Raw genomic sequence first — 15,046 nt, forward strand, 5'->3', positions numbered from 1 at the left:
GAATTAGGTGCCTGTGACAAACACAGGAATTTCCTGAAGTATTTTTATGACTCTGTACCTACCACCTTGGCATAGCTACACATTAGGGGATTGGGGAGGGGGCGCGGGGGGAGACAGAGAGACAGAGTTTCTTCTCTCCCTAGGACATGGGAGATCAGGCTAAGTATTTGAGACTAGAGACACTAGGCTTCAGGCCTGGAACAGAACACAACAAATGAAAGACAATGGCCCAGCACACTAACGGGGTCCCACCCAAAGGACTGGTTACATGCTGGGCATGGACCAGACCCTCTGGATCGGAGACAGTGCCTAACCTGCTTAGGTGCTTTTGAAAATCTCATGAAGTATCTTTGGAAGTCTGACCATTCATCATTAAATGTTACACACCAAGAGACATCCTCATACAGTTTTTAAGTTTTTCTGGGAAAGAGTCTACTTCAGAACCTAAGGTAAATATGCATAGACTATTGCTAGCAGTATGCTTTGAATTTAAAGTTATTTTGGGGTGTGGGGGAAGGAGTGGGAATGTTTGCTTTGTAACAGAAAAGCTGCAAGAAAGCTTTAAATTGTCATCTGGGAAAGAAAACCAAAAGCTAATGCTATAAAATCTGCTTTAGAGGCACAACACTCTGACACTTTATAAACTTGATAAAGCAAACCCAACTGTATAAACTGGAATATTGGCAAGAAACTTACTTGAGGTAAATCTCCAACAGCCACATGGTATTTAACAAATTATTCCAAGTTACCCTATAATGCAGGGTGAAAGCAAAGTCCAACTACTTCCCATTAAATTATGCCTTTCTGTGTGCATGCACAGAAATTGGTGCCCAGAAGCTCTGGCGTACAGTGCTAATGCCGTCTCCTCCCCAGCATGGGCCTGAGGACCTTGAAAACCTTGCCCTTCTAAAATTTAGAAGAGGGGCTGGTGTTCACTCATGCTATACTAAAATCACTGCCATCAGGAGAAAGACCTTCCACGTCAGCAAAATAATTCACAGTTATAAAGTGGCTTAAAGGAAGCTTATAATGTAACAAATTAAATATCCAGAGCACAAACTGGGTCCTATTTAATGAGGGTTGAAGGGAAGTGAAATGTTAAAATTTATCAACCCTCACATACACCTTTGTTAACTATGAGCTGCAAAGACATTCAACATATTTATGACAGGTTTCAGAGTAGCAGCCATGTTAGTCTGTATTTGCAAAAAAAAAAAAAAAAAAAAAAAAAGAAAGAAAGGAGGACTTGTGGCACCTTAGAGACTAACCAATTTATTTGAGCACAAGCTTTCGTGAGCTACAGCTCACTTCATCGGATACGATGTAGCTCACGAAAGCTCATGCTCAAATAAATTGGTTAGTCTCTAAGGTGCCACAAGTCCTCCTTTTTCTTTTAACATATTTATGGCAGGATGATGAGAGAGAAGCATCAATAGCATATTTCAGCCAAGAACAAAACAAGCTCCAGTGAAAGGAATAATATGGCCTCCAGACCCAATGCACCAGTCACACGAGGCCTAGTTTACACTAGAAAAGCTTTGCCAGTAGCTCTACCAGCAAATCTTCCTAGCATAGACACAATTTAAACAGGCAAGAGTGCTTTTGCCTGTAGAACTTCTAACCAGTTCCCTGAATGAAATAAGTTATGCTGGCAAAAGCACTTCTTTGCCACTAAAGCTGCCTCTATCCTAGGACTTACCAAGATAAAAACGTCATAAGAAGAAATTACACCCCAACCACAAAAAGATTATAATGTGGACATGAGTTGAAACTTCAATGCTAGAGACAGAGCAAGGCATTTGAAGCATCAGTGGAAGCCTTATGGGTGCACCTGGGCATCAGCGTAAGATAAGGGATGATGAATCAGGTATATAATCAGCACAGAGTAAGGACACTGAAAGACATAAGATCTAAGTTTCTCTTTTTAAAAAGATTTAGTAATGAAAGAAATTGACAAAAAGATACAAAAGGAACAAGTGTCTGTAAAGCCATTGAGCATATGTGCAAGCTAGAATGATCTGGAACAACCACAGTCTCCAGGGGACATAAGTGCTAATCATATAGTCAATAAGGAACTCACCTGCAATGCAGGTACATGGCTAAACAGTTTGCAAGGTGTCCTACATGTACCTCATAAGTTCAATGTTTTAAAGCCAAAGGCATTCCAACCTGGTTTTATGTTGAAAGCATGGATCCCAACTGCAAAAATCCAGTAAGTTATAACAATTACTGCTTTCCAAATGCCTACAAACCTAACTTGGGTTAGGTAAGGATTATTAATTGCCTAGTGTCATTTATTTATATTTCTGATAAACCAAATAAATAAATAAATAAATAAATCTAACCTAACCACAACAGCAAGTCATCAATTTCCCAAACCAGAAGAATTAGAAAGACCACCTCTAGTGCACTTATCAGTGGGGGACAATACTCAACTCCAAAATTCCTGCCTCCCTCCCCAGAAAGTACAATTCACAGAACACTGGCGTCAAGCACTCATAGAAGAAACCTCTATTGAAGAAGCAACCCACTAGCTCGTTTCCACATTGATTGAAGGAGTACCACTATGTAGCATGCCTTGCAGTAGTACAATCTCTATGTTACAGTGAACTCAAGTAACAGGTGAAGGATACAGGTCTGAAAAGTAGTTGCCCAAATGAACTCTGATTGAAGTCACAGCCAAGTCAAAACCACCTCATAATCAATGGTATCAAACAAGCTGATTAGATCTAACATTATGAGCATGGACCCCAGATCTTTTTATAACCAGACTGTGCTGAACTCAGGTCTGAATCCAGGCTGACAAAAGTCAAGGAGATCCAAGGCATCTAGCCATCCAACATCAAACCAAAATGACACTGCACAAGGCTTCACTAAAAATCTAAAGTTAGTGGCTTACCTGCTTCTCATATTACTGATTTTGATGTATTAAGACTAGACTGCAACTGTTGAGCATGCTGACCCACTGACTCCTTGTAACCCTTTGCAGAAGGTGCTCTATATAGAGGTCACAGAGTTAGAAACTTTGGCACTGCTTCCTGCAGACTAGACAAATACATTTTAAAAAAGGGTATTTCAAAATGAACTCATAACCACCTAAGCAACACCCTGGTCTTGAACAAATACAGGGGAAGGCTGAGATTATGTCATTAGCTGTGGCATGTCCTTATGTACACTAAAGTTCATCTATTGAAAGACATCTAGAATATTTGGGGCAGAAATGATTCACATGCAGTTATATTACAACTGCAAGAACAATGGAGAAAAATAATGTAAGAGACCCAGTGCTGCCTACTGATTATTACAGAGATAACTATGAGAAGTGCCTGAACGACTTAGGAGCCTGCATCCCACTTTCACAAGTCATTTAGGCCATGTCTACACTTACAAGCTTACAGCTGTGCCGATACAGCAGTATCGCTGGAAGAGCGCTCATGTAGCCACGTTATGCCGATGGAAGAGAGCTCTCCCATCAACGGAATACCACCAGCTCAATGAGTGACGGTAACTACATCGGTGGGCAAGCATCTCCTGCAGACATAGTGCTGTGCACACAAGCGCTTATGCAGGCAAAACTTGAGTCACTTGTTGGGAGGGGCTGTGTCACACACCCGAGCGACAAAAAAGTTTTGCTGACATAAGTGGTAGTGTAGACGTGGCCTCAGTCCTGTTGACTTATAGGCACTTAGGAACCTAAGTCTCAATGTAAGTCAACAGGACTGAGGCCACGTCTACACTACCACTTATGTCAGCAAAACTTATGTCGCTCAGAGGTGTGAAGAAAAACAAAAAACAAACCCACATCCCTGCACGACATAAGTTACGCCAGCACAAATGGTAGTGTGTACAGCACTATGTCAGCAGGAGAGCTTCTCCCGCCAACATAGCGATCGCTGCTCGTTGGGGGGGGAGGAGGTGTTAATTATGTCCATGGGAGAGCTCTCTCCCTTTGGCATAGAGCAGCTACAGGAGAGTTCTTGCTGCATTGGTCCAGCTGTGCCGCTGTAAGCTCTCTAGTGTAGACTTAGAGTGAGTCTCCTAAGCAACCTTTGAAAACAGGACTTTGATTCCTAAGTCACTTAAGGTATGTCTAGACAGTAACTAGACACCCTCAGTTAACCTATGCCAGTTGACTCAGGCTTGTAGGGTTCAGGCTGAGGGGCTGTTTCATTGCTATGTAGACTTCCATGGTTGGGCTGGAGAACCAGGCTCTAGGCCCCTCCCACTTCACATGGCCCTAAAGCCCAGGCTCCAGCCCAAGCCTAAAAGTCTACACAGCAATGAAACAGCCCCGCATCCCAAGCCACGCAAGACCAAGTTGGCTGGCATGGGCCAGTCACAGGCATCTAGTTGCTGTGCAGACATATCCTTAAAAGCTTTTGAAAATGTTACCCCTGGACTCTGGCCTTTAGATTGAAATCACTATCTGTGCCTTAGACAACTGCTAAGAAGGGTAAAGGCAGGGTCTTGCTAAATAGTAGAGGCTCTCCCAAGTTGAAAATAGCATATTACCATAAGAACCAGTTTTAAGTGACTTGTGGACAAAACTACTGTTAAACGTTAGACCTGACTGCACAGTGTGAGAGTTGGAGTTAAGTGAAGCCATAAGGCAGTTGTATGCGTGTGAACATTAAGTGAAAATATGTCCCCGCACCCACCTAAAACATTGCCTGTTTTTATTTATAACATATGTGGGCATTTATATGTATTCAGCTTCAAATTCTACAGTGTGGATTATTTGATGCATGGGGAGCTAAAGTGATGCTATAGTGCTCACAGAGGAGTGCAAGAGATGCTCCATTTATAAACAAGACAATGTCTAGAGACCAGGTTTGTTGCTGCATGTGTTAAACAACTGCTGCAGTTTACCTAAGAAGGAGCTACCTTTTAGCAGGGAGCAAAGTGATTACCTATAGAGGGGATCTGGAATCCTTACGGATGAAAGGCACTATGTAAGTTAGATAACAGCATCCTATGGATTATCAAAGTTTACATATTCCACAATTGTGTTATAATTGCAGAGATTCAAAACAAAGAAATAAAACAAAGATTATATGCATTTCTTCACCAAAGTACATTGTGCAGTGAACTTCTGGTTGAAGAGGAATGAATAAAGTTATCAACTGTCATGCTATTATTATGAAAAATATCCACACCTGTACTAAATAGCATATTGGGTTATTAGAACTACCTCAGATTATTAAAACTGATGGAATTTAAGTTTTAGTTTATGCTTCACTGTTTACTTTTTGAACATTGTTTAGTTTAAAACTAGACTGGTGAATCTAGTTCTGTTTAGATTTGCAATAGTGCATGGAAAAAACTTCACTGAAGTTTATGGAAGTGTAAAATACTTTTATTTTTATTTGGTTTGTGACACTCACCATGCCTGGATTTAAATACTAAATCCTGGACCTAAACTATCTGTGCACCCCCTATAAAGGAGTCAGATTTCACAAGTCAAGAATTAAGCAGTTTAAATTAGTGAAACTTACATCTACCTAGATACTACCAGTGACGTACTTAGTACTATATTTGGACTTCACCTGCCTCTCTTCTCCTTCTAATTAAATTTATCACAATGTTGACAATTTTAAAACAACCATCTTTCTATATCTGATCTAGACTATACATCCCAAATAGGAGATGTTGAGTAGACTTGACCTTCAGATTCCAGTGCAATAAGTAATGCAGCAAGGACAAACTTTTAAATTTATTAGAAGCAGATTAGTTACTCAAGTTTTTCCTGCCCAAATGTGTTATATTTCAACTTGAGGGCAGGGAAGGTGACAGTGAAACATTACCCCTGAAGAGAATCCCCAAAACAGTACCATTAAGTACTTCTACAGTGTAACCCTGATTATCTGACCCTCAAATACCCAAAACAGAATTATGTCTCATCAACTATAGTGGAAATCCTCCCAAATATTCAATGCCTCAGTTATCTGAAATTATTCAATATCCCCCAGTATAGTAAGATAATTAAGGTTGTACTGTGGTAGGTTTTTATTTTTTGCCACCATAAGTGAAAGCTTTTGCTATCAGACAAAAAGCTTATGTTCCACCTTAAACTATGTCTACACTACAGAGTCTATTCCACCATACTCTCTAGTACAGATGCCGCGTACACCAACAGGAGGAGTTTTTCTGCCAGTGTAGGAACACCATCACCCTAAATGATATTAGCTATGCCAACAGAAGTCCTCTTCTGTCAGCATAGCTGCGCCTACACTGGGGGTTTTGTCGGCTTAGCTCTGTCACCAGGGGTTGTGTTTTTATTCACATCCCTGATCAACATAGCCATGCCATTATAAGTTTTAAGTGCAGACTAGGCCTTAAGCAGCTTTTAAAAAAAAAAAGTAACAGTGGTATTCAGAACAGAATCATTTCCTCTCCTTACCCTTGCCAACACAGAGCTGAAAAATATTCTTTGTGAGCATGGCAGGCTAGCAAAATCCGAGGAACTAACTTTCAATGACATAGCAAATCCTGGTTCTGTGGGAGCACACCCTCACAATGCACTGAAAGTGGGAGCCTCACGACAACACTTCTTGACGCTCCATTCATAACTGGCATTTCAGATAAAAGGAACCTAAAAACTTTTCTTCAGCACAGTTCAATACTATAATACCTCTCTTGCCTCACAAAAAGTACACAGAAAATATCTGGAAGAGATGCACTGTAAGTTTATCATGAATAAGAAGGTAATACCAGTGGCTAATGTGGCCTGTAACTGGTAGAGAGACTTTGTTTACTCTCATGAATCAGCTTGTAATGGCTGGCAGCAGTACTTTGCCACCAGTTTATTCTTTCACATAAGGGTGGGACAGCAGAGAGTTACATTCCAGACTACTGCAGCGCTTTCCTAACAGAGCTGCATCTCCCTTTATGAAACATGAGCTGAAGCACTACTTGCTATCTGCAATCCGTAATCATACCACGTTGCCTTCTTTAGGGAACTTCACTACATACTGGGGGTTCAATTCCGTGTTGCTCCTTCTCTAGCTTATGACAGCCCATTTGGGACTGCAGTGCAGACCAGTGTTCTGTCCAACAATGGACAGAATACATGCTTCAGAGAACAATGCAAGAAACTCCATGATGAACAGTTACGGAACAGGGAAAAATATGAACTTGTAGAAAGAATTAAGCTAAATTTCTCTCTCAAAAGAACTACAGCAAAAGCAAATTGTTACCTATTAACATTTAAGAACCATCCCATCTCCATGCATTTAAAAATGAGGAGTCACCCTAGGGCATGAACTTTAATCCACTACTTTAGAGATGAGACTTTGATGCCAGAAGCTCTAATAGTTGTGAAGCTAGCACCTGTAAAACACATTGTCTTCTAGAGTGAATTATTTCCCCTCTGCAAAAATGCTGCTGCTAAGGGGTTGGCCCCACACACGTTTGCACCTCTTTTGTTAAACTGGCACAATCCTCTACATAGACATTTAGGCCTGGTCTATACCTAAAACTTTAATCCACCTAGCTACGTTGCTTAGGGGTGTGAAAACCTGTCTCTCATGTGCAGTCAACCTAATCCCCACTGTAGGCGCAGCTAGGTCAAAGGAATCATTCTTGCGTCGACTTAGCTAATACCTCTTGGAGAGGTGGGTTAACTACATCAGTGGGGGAAAAAAAAAAAAAAAAAAAAAAACCTCTTCCATGAATATAAGAAGCACCTATATTGCGGTGCTGCAGCAACACAGCAGCAGTTGTGCTGCCACAGTGTGGAACTTAACCTTATTTCTGTTTAGTTCAACCTGTTCTGAAGCAATTTATGCTGTCCACACAGCCTTTGTACTGGTTTAACTAAATCTGTTAAAAAAAATAAAATAAAATCAATAAATAAGAACGTCTTTATTAAACCAGAGCAATTCTGTGCATAGACTAGCCTTAATTATTTCAGACCTAGTTTGCTATATCAAGGGAAATGGGGAAGAGCAGAACAAAGGGGCCACTGATTCACTGGCAATTGTTTAACTGACACATCATGGGAAATATGTCAGCAAGACAAAAGTTCAACACAGATGTTATGATCTAACATTTCAGCAACAAACATAAAATGCTGGAAGTTGAGGTTAGCAATTAATTCAAAAGGAAATGAGACTATTAATTGAAGTTTAAAATGTTGAAAAATTAGTCGACTCACCATATTAGGAGTTTCTTCAAAGCAAAAAAACAAGAAAAGGAATTGCTCTACGTTTAAAAAGTCAGTGAGAGCAGAAGGGACGCAACATCTTTGAAAAATTAGGTTCATGAGGCCAGACTGTCAAAAGAACTCACCACCCAGCAGCTCCCACTGGGAGTCACGCTTGAAAATATGTCCATTTCATTTAAGTGCCTAAATGGGATAGGAGCAGTTCTGAAAATATGGCCTTAAGTGTCTTGCCCTGGAAAAGTTCAAGTGCTAAGTAGCACGTAAAGCAAAATATCACATAGAAATACGATTCTACACATCATTCCAATATGGAATCCAAATACTGCAGTCCTCAGATGAACATGCTGCACATACCTGCCACACCAGGAGACCTGTAGAATGATACTCTCTAAGAAGTTTTACTGAGGAATTTTAAAACTTTTTACCATGAAGAGCCAACTACTGAATGTGAACAAGGAAATGTCCCAAATGGTAGCAAACTCCAATCACTGCTACATATTTCCATAAGAACTCTACTGTTGATTGCTCGTATCCCCTACCCCCATCACCCACAACAGGTAAGATTCACAACCTACCTTCTACATCCCAAAGGAGGTTGGGAACAGAGATCTAGTTTCCTTCACACAACTGTTCCCTGATATCCGTTAGCACTTCATCTCTTAAGTTGAGCAACAAGTAGGGGGAGAGTTAATAACTTCCCTATACATCAGTCTGAGAACCTCAGACTCTAGTCAACTCACTTTGCCCATTCTGGGGTTATCCTCCTCAGCCTTCCCAACCACCACTATGACCCTTATTAAGAAGAGATCTGAAAATAAAGAAATCCAATCAAAAAAGTTTGATTTTTAAATGAGATTGTTTTATTTTTCCATTTAAAAACTTTTAAAAGCAACATTTCCAATGTCAAATCTGCACTTATTGCACCTTTCACCCGACAAAAGGCTCACAAGGCACTTTACAAAGATGAGTATTAGAACTAATTTACCTATGGAAAACTGAGGCACAGGGAGCTTAAGTGAATTGCCCAGTATCACATGGCTAGAGTGACAAAGCCAGTAAAGAGAACCCAGGAATCCCAACTGCTAAACACTCCCTCCCATATCATGCTTACATTTTTGAATTTATAACCATGTGTCACAAGAACTAAGTTCACTGTAAACCACTATAATTAAATTGACAATACAAATCAGTTCAATATGTTGCTATCCAATACTTTGTGCACTGCATACCTTTGCAATCCCCATCACAGTAGGAGTCACGCCACATGGATTTTACAGCACTTCCAAATTAGCTTCATAAGAACATTGTCACACAGACTAACTGCAGTCCTTCAACCAGATTTTAAAAAGGTTAATGATAATTGCAATTTACCAAGCTGGATGCAGCACCAGGAAGAGCACTGCTGAGTCAAGATGAAGTTCATTTTCATTTGACATCTTTGTACACTATGTAGAATGTGGATGATGGGGCAAGAAGAGAAAAATCAGAGCATTAGAGAAATTCAGATACCCCTAAACTGGGAGGTGTTGCAAACACCAGGGAGAACTAAGAAACAGTAAGAAATCTAGAAACATTAGAAATAAGGGCATGCACAAAAAGAAATTCAACTTGAAATAAATGCATTTAATACTCTGGGAAATGTAAGCTAGATCATAGGTGGAAGGAAGAAGATACTTGAGGTGATAGTGGACAGTAAATTAGACAGGAGTTTGTAATGTGATAAGGAAGGGGAAAAAATGTGACCCAGAGCAAAAAGGTTATGTCCTCATCTCTAAACCTCTGATGTGAACTTTATTCAGCTCTAAGCAACCCAATATCAGCACTTACTACTGACAAACTGGAGGACGGGGGGGGGGGGGGGGGGGGAGCAATAAAGTCACTTAAGGGACTGATTTATGAAGAAACATTAAAGTAGCTACATGTGTAATTTGGCTAATGACAACTAAGATGGACACAAACTGTCTACAATTATTTGAAGAGTGAATGCCAGTGAGGGAGAAGGAGCATTGTACAAGTATAACCAAGAATAATGGCATAAATTTAACGCAAAACTTGGCTAAGTACAAATAAAGTTGTCAAAAGTTAAATCTGTTAGATGCAGGAATAGTCTCCACAAAGAAACCCTCTTGCTTGAGACATTTACAACTGGATTGTCTCAAGAAAATATAGAATGGATTAATCCTGCACTGGCCAGTGAGATGGACCAGATATCCTGAAAGGTATTTTCCTGCTCTAACGCTATGATTAAACAACATACATTTTCTCGCTCTAAATTTATCACCTGAAATATAGAGAAAATTTGACATTTCCCAAATGTCTTTGCTTGAGTACAACTGTGAAAATGGAACAAATTTGTATAATTCAATGGCCCTTCAGGTTTTGTAAACTAGGATTCTGTGAACAAGATAGCTTCATCCAATACCTGTTTGTTCACAGTTCTGAAACAGAAAGACTGGTTTTCCACCTCTCTACTCCCAATCAGATTCTGGGATTAGAAATAATTGGTCCAAATGAAGAACCCTCTCTCTAAAGAGGCTACTGCAGATACAAGTACAGTTAACCATACTTCAACAAACTTTACATCTACATTTATGGCCTGTAACTTCCATCAGTTCAACCTTCTTTTACTTCAGTGATGGTTAAACTACAGCCATGAAACTGATTATGGTTGGCCAGAATGATAAACGGTTAATATGTATTCATATGAAAGCAGCCAAATACAATTTTTTTTTTTTTTAAAAGAAGGGATGTTAACCCTGCTAATAACAAGATTCCAACTTGGGCAATTATATTCTACCCCCATAAAATCCCCTTTGTTCCAGTGAAGTTATTCTTAATTTGTGTCAAATAACTGTTTTATAGAATTTGTGATTCAGAATAGCTGCTGCATTCCACACCACAAGTGACTATATAAATATAATTATTGCCCGTTCACTAAAATATAGTTTGTAAAGCACCATACAATCCCTTTGCATAGTGCTATTGGTTATGGTTAACAATGTGCTTGATGCTGTACCAGACAAACTGAAAAAAGTCCCTACCCCACAAAACACAATGATGAAACAAGACATGCTGAAGAGCCAAGAGAAAGTATGCATGTAATTTTATTAATTCATTCATAGAAAAATTTAGTATTTAGAAGGGACCTGAATATGGAGACAGTAACTACCTGCAGAACCGGGATAGAGATGGCATTCCATGCATAGAAAGCAGCATAGAAAAAGGTACAGATAGGAGAATGGAAAGAGGTTATGAAGGATCGCAGTGGAAGTGTGTAAATTACAGCAGAGTCTGGTCTTAAAAAATCAAGTTTATTTGATTAATCTATGCTGATTTTCTATGCATCAACAAGTATTTTTATTTTCATGTAATATTTCATGTAAGAAAAGTCTAACCTGTTGGTCTTTTTCTTTTAGGGTAAGGAAAGAAAATGGGGCCCAATTAATTTTAGCAATAAAGATGAAACCCTTTTGACAAATGAGCCAGTTTGTTTAATAGTTCTAATTTACTAGAAACTGTCACCTAGTCTACCACAGTATGTAAGTGAAAGAGAAGCAATTGTGCAGTAATGGATTAAACACTCATTGCTTCAACAAGTTCTCATAGACTTTGGAAGCCCAAACTTTAACAGTGAGATAGATACATACATACACACACACACACACACACTCCCCCCTCCTGGGAAGTGTACTGGAAGGGGTTGACTCCTCCCATCCCCAGGCAAGTTACATCAGTTATTCTAAATATCAGTAGGGTAAAAACTTAATGTTTAAATTGCACAATATATATATATTTTCTTAAATAACTGTAGTTATATATACACACACACACACACAAAGATTGTGCAATTTAAATATTAAGTTTTTACCCTACTGATATTTAGAGTAACTGATGTAACTTGCCTGGGGATGGGGGAAGTCAACCCCTTCCAATACACTTCCCAAGAGGGGGGCTGCTAAAGGGTTATTCCCACTATATCTAGTCTCAGCATTATCCTAGAACCCCATCAAGTTGCTTTTCTGACACCCCCAATCTACCAATCCCATGAGCCCCCTCTACCCCCAAGCCTGCCATCTCCCTAACTCACTCATTTTCACTAGAGAGCCCCAAGCCCTTACGCAGGCCAGGATCTCCCTACTGCACGAGGACCCGCCCCATAGCCACCTGCTGACCCAGAACAGCCCTGCTGCATAGGGACCCCCAGAACCCCCAACGGCACAGCCCAGAACCCCTTCTCATCACGGGTCCCCTCATAACCCCCCAAACCAAAGCACTCAGAGCCCGCCACTAAGGAGCCCAGGACCCCTCACGAGCAGACATTTGCACGCCCCCAACCAGCTGTCCGTGGCCGGGCCCCCCCCAACCAGCCACCGCCCGGGCCCCTCGGAGCCTCCAGCAACCCTGAGCCCCGCCCATCCCTAAAGGGGTGTGACCACACCATTCCCGGACGCTGTTGGTTGCGGCGCCCATCACTCCAAGATGCCCGGTGTACCGATTGGCCGACGAGGCTTGTCACTCACGGAAGGGGCCGGTACTCTCACGAAAACTCGGGGAGGTGAGGGGGGGCCCATAGCCTACTCTGGTGGGACAGCGGGGGGCCTCGCTCACCTCGAGACCGGGGGGAACACTTGGGTTGCCTCAGGTCCGCACCTCTGCCTCGCGCTGGCCACGGAATCTCGCACTGACTCCGTCCCTCTCGAGCTGTCCCTGGGTCTCGCGCTGGGTGCCCCCTCCCTCCCTACGCGCGAGATTCTCGCGAGACGTCCAGAAGGGCGGGGCATGGATCAGGGAGAACCAATCATCAGCCCGGGATGGGGGCCAAAGCGGAGGGGTGGGCGTTGCCCGCAAGAGGCAGTGGGTGGAGGGTGCACGCCCTGTCTGCCTTCCTCAGATGAGGGGGCGTTACTGGTCGGGGTCCTCTAGGTGGGATCCCCCACAGAAAAGGCAGCGACAGTCTCCCATTCCCATCACTGAGGGGACAGTGACAGAGTCCCCCGACACCTGCCCTCCAGAGGGGACTTTGAGAGAGACCCCCCCACCCCCCACCACTGAGGGGACATTGACAGAGACCCCCCCACCCCCCACCACTGAGGGGACTTTGAGAGAGACCCCCACCACCCCCCACCACTGAGGGGACATTGACAGAGCCCCCCTGACACCTGCCCTCCAGAGGGGACATTGACAGAGACCCCCCCACCCCCCACCACTGAGGGGACATTGACAGAGACCCCCACCACTGAGGGGACATTGACAGAGACCCCCCCACCCCCCACCACTGAGGGGACATTGACAGAGCCCCCCTGACACCTGCCCTCCAGAGGGGACATTGACAGAGACCCCCACCCCCCACCACTGAGGGGACATTGACAGAGACCCCCACCACCCCCCACCACTGAGGGGACATTGACAGAGACCCCCTGACACCTGCCCTCCAGAGGGGACATTGACAGAGACCCCCCCACCCCCCACCACTGAGGGGACATTGACAGAGACCCCCACCCCCCCCCACCACTGAGGGGACTTTGAGAGAGACCCCCACCACCCCCCACCACTGAGGGGACATTGACAGAGACCCCCACCACCCCCCACCACTGAGGGGACTTTGAGAGAGACCCCCACCACCCCCCACCACTGAGGGGACATTGACAGAGACCCCCACCACCCCCCACCACTGAGGGGACATTGACAGAGACCCCCACCACCCCCCACCACTGAGGGGACATTGACAGAGCCCCCCTGACACCTGCCCTCCAGAGGGGACATTGACAGAGACCCCCACCACCCCCCACCACTGAGGGGACTTTGAGAGAGACCCCCACCACCCCCCACCACTGAGGGGACATTGACAGAGCCCCCCTGACACCTGCCCTCCAGAGGGGACATTGACAGAGACCCCCCCACCCCCCACCACTGAGGGGACATTGACAGAGACCCCCACCACTGAGGGGACATTGACAGAGACCCCCCCACCCCCCACCACTGAGGGGACATTGACAGAGCCCCCCTGACACCTGCCCTCCAGAGGGGACATTGACAGAGACCCCCACCCCCCACCACTGAGGGGACATTGACAGAGACCCCCACCACCCCCCACCACTGAGGGGACATTGACAGAGACCCCCTGACACCTGCCCTCCAGAGGGGACATTGACAGAGACCCCCCCACCCCCCACCACTGAGGGGACATTGACAGAGACCCCCACCCCCCCCCACCACTGAGGGGACTTTGAGAGAGACCCCCACCACCCCCCACCACTGAGGGGACATTGACAGAGACCCCCACCACCCCCCACCACTGAGGGGACTTTGAGAGAGACCCCCACCACCCCCCACCACTGAGGGGACATTGACAGAGACCCCCACCACCCCCCACCACTGAGGGGACATTGACAGAGCCCCCCTGACACCTGCCCTCCAGAGGGGACATTGACAGAGACCCCCACCACCCCCCACCACTGAGGGGACTTTGAGAGAGACCCCCACCACCCACCACCACTGAGGGGACATTGACAGAGACCCCCACCACCCCCCACCACTGAGGGGACTTTGAGAGAGACCCCCACCACCCCCCACCACTGAGGGGACATTGACAGAGACCCCCACCACCCCCCACCACTGAGGGGACATTGACAGAGCCCCCCTGACACCTGCCCTCCAGAGGGGACATTGACAGAGACCCCCCCACCCCCCACCACTGAGGGGACATTGACAGAGACCCCCACCACCCCCCACCACTGAGGGGACATTGACAGAGCCCCCCTGACACCTGCCCTCCAGAGGGGACATTGACAGAGACCCCCACCACCCCCCACCACTGAGGGGACATTGACAGAGACCCCCCCACCCCCCACCACTGAGGGGACTTTGAGAGAGACCCCCACC

The 15,046-nt window shown here is 44.4% G+C and overlaps 1 protein-coding gene across 6 annotated transcripts in view; it reads right to left on the minus strand.

Moving 5' to 3' along the window:
* ATF7 (activating transcription factor 7) overlaps positions 1-12,924 on the minus strand; it is a 108,107-nt gene extending 95,183 nt beyond the window's left edge. For 4 of the 6 annotated variants that reach the window (XM_073319015.2, XM_073319011.2, XM_073319012.2 and 1 more), the window contains exon 1: positions 12,773-12,924. The gene's annotated coding sequence lies outside the window, so the exon portion shown is untranslated. Of the gene's footprint in view, positions 1-9,535; positions 9,763-12,772 lie in introns of those variants that run through there. The other 2 variants (XM_073319013.2, XM_073319014.2) reach the window with 2 other exon arrangements.
* Positions 12,925-15,046: the final 2,122 nt, after the last annotated feature.

This window comes from Lepidochelys kempii, chromosome 20, assembly GCF_965140285.1.
Source record: "Lepidochelys kempii isolate rLepKem1 chromosome 20, rLepKem1.hap1, whole genome shotgun sequence".
Classification (NCBI taxonomy): Eukaryota; Metazoa; Chordata; order Testudines; family Cheloniidae; genus Lepidochelys; species Lepidochelys kempii.